This window comes from Cebus imitator, unplaced genomic scaffold, assembly GCF_001604975.1.
Source record: "Cebus imitator isolate Cc_AM_T3 unplaced genomic scaffold, Cebus_imitator-1.0 Scaffold396, whole genome shotgun sequence".
Taxonomy (NCBI): domain Eukaryota; kingdom Metazoa; phylum Chordata; class Mammalia; order Primates; family Cebidae; genus Cebus; species Cebus imitator.
Genome location: NW_016107711.1, coordinates 1,920,197 through 1,928,191, shown reverse-complemented (window position 1 = coordinate 1,928,191; position 7,995 = coordinate 1,920,197). Strand labels below are relative to the sequence as shown.

General features: G+C 46.0%; 1 non-coding gene across 1 annotated transcript; it reads right to left on the bottom strand.

Annotated features, from left to right (window-relative positions):
• Positions 1–3,862: 3,862 nt before the first annotated feature.
• LOC119468222 lies at positions 3,863–3,966 on the bottom strand. The gene has a single exon (XR_005196869.1). It is a non-coding gene; the product is annotated as a U6 spliceosomal RNA (small nuclear RNA).
• Positions 3,967–7,995: the final 4,029 nt, after the last annotated feature.

Genomic DNA, 7,995 nt, shown 5'->3' with positions numbered 1-7,995 from the left:
CCCCTTGAGTATATAGGGCCCACCTGGATAATCTAGGCTAACCTTCCCATCTCAAAATCCTTAACTTCACCACATTTGCAAAGCTCCATCTGTTACACAAGCTAACTTTCACAGGTTCTGGGGTTTGCGGCATGGATATCTTTGGGGCCATTATTCCACCTATCACGTGTCCCTATTCAGCCCCTCATTTTGTGTTCACAATGGTTCTGTGAGGATGAGAAACTGAGGCTCAGAAAGGATAGACAATTTGCCAAAAGTCACCCAGCCAGAGAGTGGTAAGGAAGGAGGGGGTGGAATCCAGATTTACAGGGTCTTAACCAAGTTGAACAGATGGTATAGTGGAGTAAGAGAGGGTAAGGCAGCCACTATGTGAAAAGGGCCTGCTGCTTTTCCCTCCACAATTTCTGCATCTCTGACATGCCCGAGCAGGCCTTTGTTCCTACTTCTTCCTTTCAAGGGTTAAGAGTTGAGTGAGCACAAGGGCACACCTGCAGACTGTCCTAGTTCAAGGAGTGACCCACATTGGAAGAAAAGAGCTAAGCAGGCCACAGCTGGGTCCAATTTTCCCTCCTTCTCCCTGGCCTCTATGGCAGTCCAATGGTGGCTTGCACAGCACACACTCACATGTGGCTTCGTCAATGATTTTCTCAATGAAACCATGAGTTAATATACTTCCTGTTACTTACGGAGATGCCCATATCCCAGGGACCCTCAGCTGTGACCCAACAGCAGGAATGGGAACTTAGCTCGCTGGCACTGAACCAGAAAAAAAAAAGAGTCTTAGAGCAATATTCACTTGTTATTATAAAGGCAAGGCATTGATCCAATATTTAGTTGGTGTTGGAGGCAGACAACAAGCATTGTTCATTTCCTGGGTATCTCAAAGGCACATACAGGAACAGTCGCACCTGCTTGGAATGAAACGTGCTCAGGCCACAATAAGACATCAAGTGACTCATGTCACTTCTTGGGGAAGCCAAGCAATTGGCTGTGCTGTGCAGTGATGCATAGATTGAAGTGAACTTAATCACTGTGTTCAAGACTCACTGAACCCTTTCTGGTGGCTCAGGGCAGACAAATGACCAGCCCCTGCATTCAGCTGCAGTCCCATCTGACTCTCAGAAGCCTGACTTCCTGCTTATCATTCGTGATGCTGCACCCAAAGTTTCTCTCTCCTTAAAGGAGTCTGGGAGCAAATCAGACCCCTTTGGTTGGGTGAGAAATGAGTCCCGAGAAGGGGTCTCTCGGTGGCCTAGAAACCAGGAAATCCTGCTAAGTGAAATAAAGGGTGAAGCTTCCTTTGCCTTAACTCACATCAGCTCTGTGCAAGGATTGACCAGACTCTTGAATGTGTCAGTCAAGGGCCCTTCACCACCAGCAACAGGGACAGAATCAGCAGCAAGGTTCCTCAATGTTGGGAGGAAGACAAATTATCATGTCCACATTAGAGAGCAATTTTATATGCTTTCTAATGTTACATATGCTTTTGGATGCATCCATTTTATATTAAATTTAGAATCTGCATATTTTAACGGATCATATTTACATACTTTAAAAAATGGTTCTATTTTTCCATTTAACAGTATATCCTGGGAATTGTGCCACTAGGATGTTTCAACAAAAACTGTTTAATGATTGTCTAGTGCACAGATCTACCCTATTGTGTTTAATTCCTGCTGTTAGGCATCTAAAATCATGCTGATGCTTTGGATTATAAACAATGCTATAAGGAATGCCTTTGTACCTAAATCATGGCCTATTTTCTGGATTTTGATTTTGTAAGTATAAATTCCTAAATTTACTTCATCAAAAGGGTACGTATTTCAGTTAGCTCTTGCAGGGTAATAAACCACTCCTAAACTCCTAAACTTAGTGATTTAAAATAACAATTAATTACTTCCTAGGATTCTGAGGGTTGGCTGAAGAATTCTTTGCAGAGTTTCTTCTGGAGTCACTCATAAGGCTGCGTTTCACAGGGGGGTTGACTGGGCTGCAAGGTTCCGGATGGCCTTACTCACATGTGCAGCAATTGGTGCCGGTGGTCGGGCTGAGGTTTTCCTCCATGTGGGGGCATACTCTCTGGTAAGTTAGTAAAGGACCCTGCACTACGTGGTCCCAGAGCTCCAAGAGGCCAGAGCAGAAGCTGCAAAGTACCTTGAGCTTCAAACTACTGAATGCTACCATGTTACTTCTGCCACACTGGCCAAAGCAAGCCTCAGGGCCAACCCAGACTCGAGAGGATGTAGAAATAGACTCCATCTGTCGAAGGGTGGCACCACAAAGCCGAGGGTGTGGACACAGGGAGGTGTGGTTCACCGGGGCCATCATTATCATGATCTGACACAGTAATTTACATCCTAAGCTCTTTTCTAATATGCTGCCGAACTGACCTCAGAAGGGCAGTGCCAATTTACACTGCCACCGGCCGGTGTCCTTTGGGAGTGCTTGCCTTTAAACAAACCGGTGCAGCCACTTTGTGATACGTGGTAGCAGAGGAGCTTTCTGCCCCAAGGGGCCACAGCCACACCCCTCAGTGATACCTCAGGACCAGGGCAAGTTAACGAATCATTCAGGGAAGTTAAGGGATCCTCCCTCCCTCTTTGGGACGGGGCGAGAGCTGAGCTCTATATCTCTCCCAGCTTGTCCTTCTTGTGGAGTCCTAATTAGGGAAAAGGAGTCAGGCTGGTGGGAGCTGGGGAAAGCAAAAAGAAGAGGCAGGTAAGCCACAAACCTGCCTTTCTTCATGGTCCAGGACAGGTAGCCCTCCTGCACTCAACTTATCACCAGACACCTGCAAGTTAGCTCACTGCAACCTTGCATTAAGCCCTCTTCAGCATAAAGTCCTCTTCGGCAACCAGCATAAACATTATTCTATAAAATCTCCAGCCAGCCTTTGTTTCCTTGCAGTCAGCTCTTCTCCTGGCCTGCCCATTGCCTTCTCACAACATAGCTTCATACTTCAGTAAATCTGCGTTTCATTATCTACAGGTGTCTTGGTAAACTCTTTTATCCCTCCACCACTGGCCCAGATAGTCATTGCTCACCCGCAACTTGGGCAAGAATGCCATGTGGACACCTGGCATTCTTGCCCAAGTTCCCCTCACCTCTGCTGACAAATAGCATCTAGAACAACTTTTTCAAAGCTCAGGTTTCATCAGGGCAGCCCCAGGCCTGAAACTCTTGAATACTAGGGGCTCTTGAGAAAGAGACTAAAATCCAGAGATGTCCCACCTGTCCACATCTCCAGCCTCTGCAGCTGGCTCTGCGGGCTGTGATCACCGGGGTCGTCTTCTGTGTTTTTTAAAGGCACCAGTCTCACTTGCACATGTCTGGGCTTGACTCTTTTTGAGTCCCCAATTCCTCTTTTTTTTAAAAAAAAAAAAAAAACAGTTTTATTGAGATAGAACTAATGTATCACACAATTTGCCCACGTAAGTATACAGTGTAATGGTTTTCAGCATATTCACAGAGTTGTGCAACCACCATCATCAGTCAATTTCAAAACATTTTCATCACCTGAAATGGAAATGCTATGCCTTTTAGTGATCACTCTCTTATCTTCCCAGCCCTAAGCAACCACAGATCTACTTTCTGTCTGTAGATGTTCCTCCTCTGGGCATTTTGGATGTGTGGAGTCACAGGATACGTGTCTTTTTGTGACTGCCTTCTGTCTCTCAGCATAATCTTTCCAGGTTTTTTCCATGTAGCACGTGCCAGCCTTACATTCCTTTTTAAGGCTGAGTACTGTTCCATTGCATAGATAGACCATGTTTTGTTTATCCACACATCCACTGATGGACATTTACGTTGCTTCCACTTTGCCTTTTTCTCTTTTACTTTTTTAAATTTAAAACAATTTATACAAATTTTGGAACGTTTCACGAATTTGTGTGTCATCCTTGCGCAGGGGTCATGCTAACCTCTGTATCATCCCAATTTTAGTATATATGTCGCCAAAGTGAGCACTGTTTTTTCTTTTTTTGTAAAGAGACAGTCTCATTCTGTCACCCAGGCTGGAGTGCAGTAGTGTGATTGTGGGTCACTGCAGCCTCCACCTCCTTGGCTCAAGTGATCCTCCCACCTCTGCCTCCCAAGCAGCTGGGACTACCGGCATGCACCACCACCCCCTTTCCACAGGTGCCTCGCCCTTTTTGGTGCACGCCATCACTCCTGGCTAATTTCCACTGTGCTGCCTGTTGTGAATAATGCTGCCATGAACATCCGTGTACACGTTTCTGGGTGGACATACGTTTTCATTTTCTCTTGGGTATGTAACTAGAGGTAAGAATTGCTGGGTCACATGGTACTGTACATTTAATTGAGGAACCACCAGTTTTCCAAAGCAGCGACACCCTTTCACCCCCCAACTAGCAGCATATGAGCAGTCATTTCTCTGCATCCTCACCTAAACCTGTTTTAATTCCCACTCCTACTTCAGCTCTCTGTGTAAGGATTGCTTCCCCTGGGAGGGCTCTCCTTGGGCCTTGCCCCTGCACCAGGATCTAGGTCAGCTTTCTTTGCTTCATGCTGTCCGGGAACTGGGCTCTAGGCAGCTGTGCTCTTCAGGGCGCCCAGGCAGTCTTTAGTGCATATTCCACTAATAACTATCTTCCCACACACACCGTGGGTTCTGAGATGGCAGAGACTGTATGTTTTGTTCACCTTCGCAGCCTCACCCGAAGCCTGGCCTGCAGCAGCTCACTGTAAATCTGTGGCGTGAGTCAAGTCAAAGAATGAAGGCACAAAGGTCACATGACTCACTCAAAGTGACAAAGCTCAGAGTCATGAGGAGCAGCCACAGGAGCCCTTTGTCCCATGTCGGCTCTAGCCGACATTGTGTCCACTGAGCACTTGAAACAGGGCTTGGCCGTCTCTGGGAACACCACCTGAGTTAGCCCTCCTCTGCAAGTGGTAGTTTAAAAAAAAGAAACATGGCGAGAGTGACTGAGAACGAAATTTTAAATTTTATTTCATTTTATTTAAATTTAAATGTTTAGTGCAAGTAGAAGGAGGAAGATAAGAATAATGTCAATACAGAGCTGAGCTCTGCTTCCCCAGCATGGGAACCTTCCTCTTCCACAGCACGGCTTCCTCCTGAAAGAAGTTTGAGGTGGCCTCAGGCATGGGCACGGCCTGCCCCTGGGGCTCCACTTGTGGGGGGCCTGGGAAGAAAGTGGGAGGCTCGGAACCCTAGAGAGTCTGCAGAGCCAGGAAGCATCCAGTTCTGGTTTCATGGTGGCTGCTGTTGTTACCTTGCTGCTTCTACTTAAATGTGGGAAGTAGAAAAGTTCCTTTTTAAAGTTTCCTTTCTTGTTAAATCATAAGTGTGCTAATAACTTTGTTAAGCCCTATCCTATGTAGCTGTTGGACATGCCACGCTTACAGGCACGTGGTACATTCTGTGTCCTTGTACTTTAACCAAGATATCTGTTCTGGACATGCTCACAGGCATGTCCCAGCTCTCCATTGCTTTTACCTGTTTAGAAAAGTTTAAGTATTAGCCAATTGGGTTTTAGTTTATATCGTGAGGTCCGGCTCCAGCCAACAGAGATCAGACACAGCAGTAAGGACAACCTCAAATGCATAAGGAGTAAATGTGTGTGTTTTCCTTTGTTCATTGTACTCTTGTGGCAAAATGGCTAGCAAGAATACCCTACCTGCAGTCCAGGAAGTAAAAATTGCATTGCTGAAAGATCCTTTGTCTCAGTGCTAATTTTTCTTTGCAGCACTGAGCATGTATTTCCAACATGAAACTTGTGGCAGTTTAAATTTAAATAAATTAAAATGAAATAAAATTTAAAACTCAATTTCTCAGTTCCTCTAGCCACATTTGAAGTGCTCAAAGGCCATGCATGGCTAATAGATACCACATCAGATGGAGTAGATATGGGACATTTCCATTATTGCGGAAGTTCTGTTGGCTGCTGCTGCCCTCAGCATCCATCTCACAGAGGTTTCTCCTGTCTCCGTCTCCTCCAGGAGAAGCTCTCTCTTCACCCCTCAGCTTTCAAGGGCTCAGGGCCCAGGGGCCCAATTCCCCACATCCTACACCTATCCCCTGTGTGCAAGCAGGGCCTGGGACTTCTTGTACCCAGGTCAGCCCTGGGACGCTCACTCATTTCCCCAATAGCTTGGCGAATCCCAAATGGTAGCCTAGGCTTACAAAGGCAAGAACAAACTCTTTCCTCCCTGGTATTACAAGACACACCAGTCTCCAGGATGCAAAACCCTCTAAAGAGGGGAGAGGAAAAATCCTCTCCTATTCTTTCCAATTCATCCCCATTCGGATGAGCCCGTGGGAAAATAAGACACTTCCGTTCCCCAGAGCCTCCTGCTTCTGGTTCACAGGCTCAACCACTCACATCTGTTCTTCCATACTCACAGAATTTGAGAATCCCATGATTGCTGCTGGAAAAGACTGCAGAGGGCACCTGGGTCAACCTTCTCATTTGCATAAAGGGAAGTAGGCCCAGAGAAGGAAGAGGGACTGGCCCAAGATCACACAGTAACCATTTTGACCTTCAACAAGTACTACCTGACTCCAAGCAACAAGGGAGAAACAATAAAGAATAAATTGTATAAAGCACATATTATATGGTAGGTGTTTTACAAATCACAACAACTTATTTAATTTTTACCATGAGTTTGATTGTGTATCTCAGATCAGTCTCTGAGGCTCAGAGAAGTTAGATGGCTTGCCTAAGGCCACACAGCTGGTAAGGGACAGGGCTGAGATTCAAACCCAGGTCAGTTGTACTCTAGAACCCAAAAGATGTGGTGTGCACCTAGTGAGTCCAGGGCCATCTCCCCAGTTGGAGGGGAGGGGCTGGGAGGTGAACCAGAGGTGAGCATCGGGAGAGGTGAAGGAGACATTTCAGACATGGCACATAAAATGTTTCATTAACCAGTGCTCATGGCCACTGCTTTGGGCTTTGGGACTTTGCGCTTTAAAATTCGAGTCTACGAAGTTCTTCCTTAAAAGAAAAGCTTATAAGATTATCTTAAGAATTTTTATCTCAAGACTAACACTTCTCAAGTTCAGAGATTTTGTGATGTGCACACTATGGATGTATGGATAAACAGAGCCTCAGCCAGGATGTACAGTTTCACTTTCAACCACGAAGCAAGTGGACTCCCTGCTATAAAATGAGTTTTTAAGTTGCTAATTTTTGCCACTAAAATTTTTGAGGTGGACCACGCCCCCTAGTGGAAAGGGGTGGACTGTGAATTACGGCTCACCCACAGGAGGGGTCTCATTTCTAAGTTCTGTTTATTTCATATTCTAGGAAATTTGTTTAGCTTTGCTTTGAATCAACCAGCGTGGTGAAATCAATTCACAGGTTTTTTTGTTATTGTCTGGATTTTGTTTTGGCTCTGGGTAAGGAAGACAACTGGGTGTGTGGAGCTCAATAAGAAACCCTGCTGTGGAATTGACACAGAGATCAGAGTTTCTGGGCGTGATCCACAGACACTCTGCATCAGGATCCCCCAGGAAAGCCTGTGATACTGCAGATTTTTGAGTGTCTCTCAGACTTTAAAATCAGCCTCTCTCAGTCAGGGCTCAGGATCTGCACATGCACAAGATTGCAGGTGATTCAGATGCACATTCAGTCCTACAGCCATGGGGCCGGCACATCACCTGTGTACTGTTTCCCTCCATCCTCACCCTTCCAGGCCCAGGTATGTGCCACCCTCCCACCCTCACCCCCGTCACAATCGAATGAGGTATCACATGGAACACATCCTGCACAGTGAGGCCTGGCATGCAGCAGATGCTCCGTGCACATTGCTTTAGAACAGATAGTAGATGTTCAATAAACACCTGAATTAAACACCCTAAAACATTTCCCCTCTTCTCTGTGGGCCATCGGGGGTGGGGGGAAATAGAAACAGATGGGCCTGTGGCCAGGCCTGAGTTGGACTCCCAAACTCTGAGGAGTCTTGGATGAATAAATTTACTTTATCTGGGCTCATCTTTTTTTTTTTTTTTTTTTT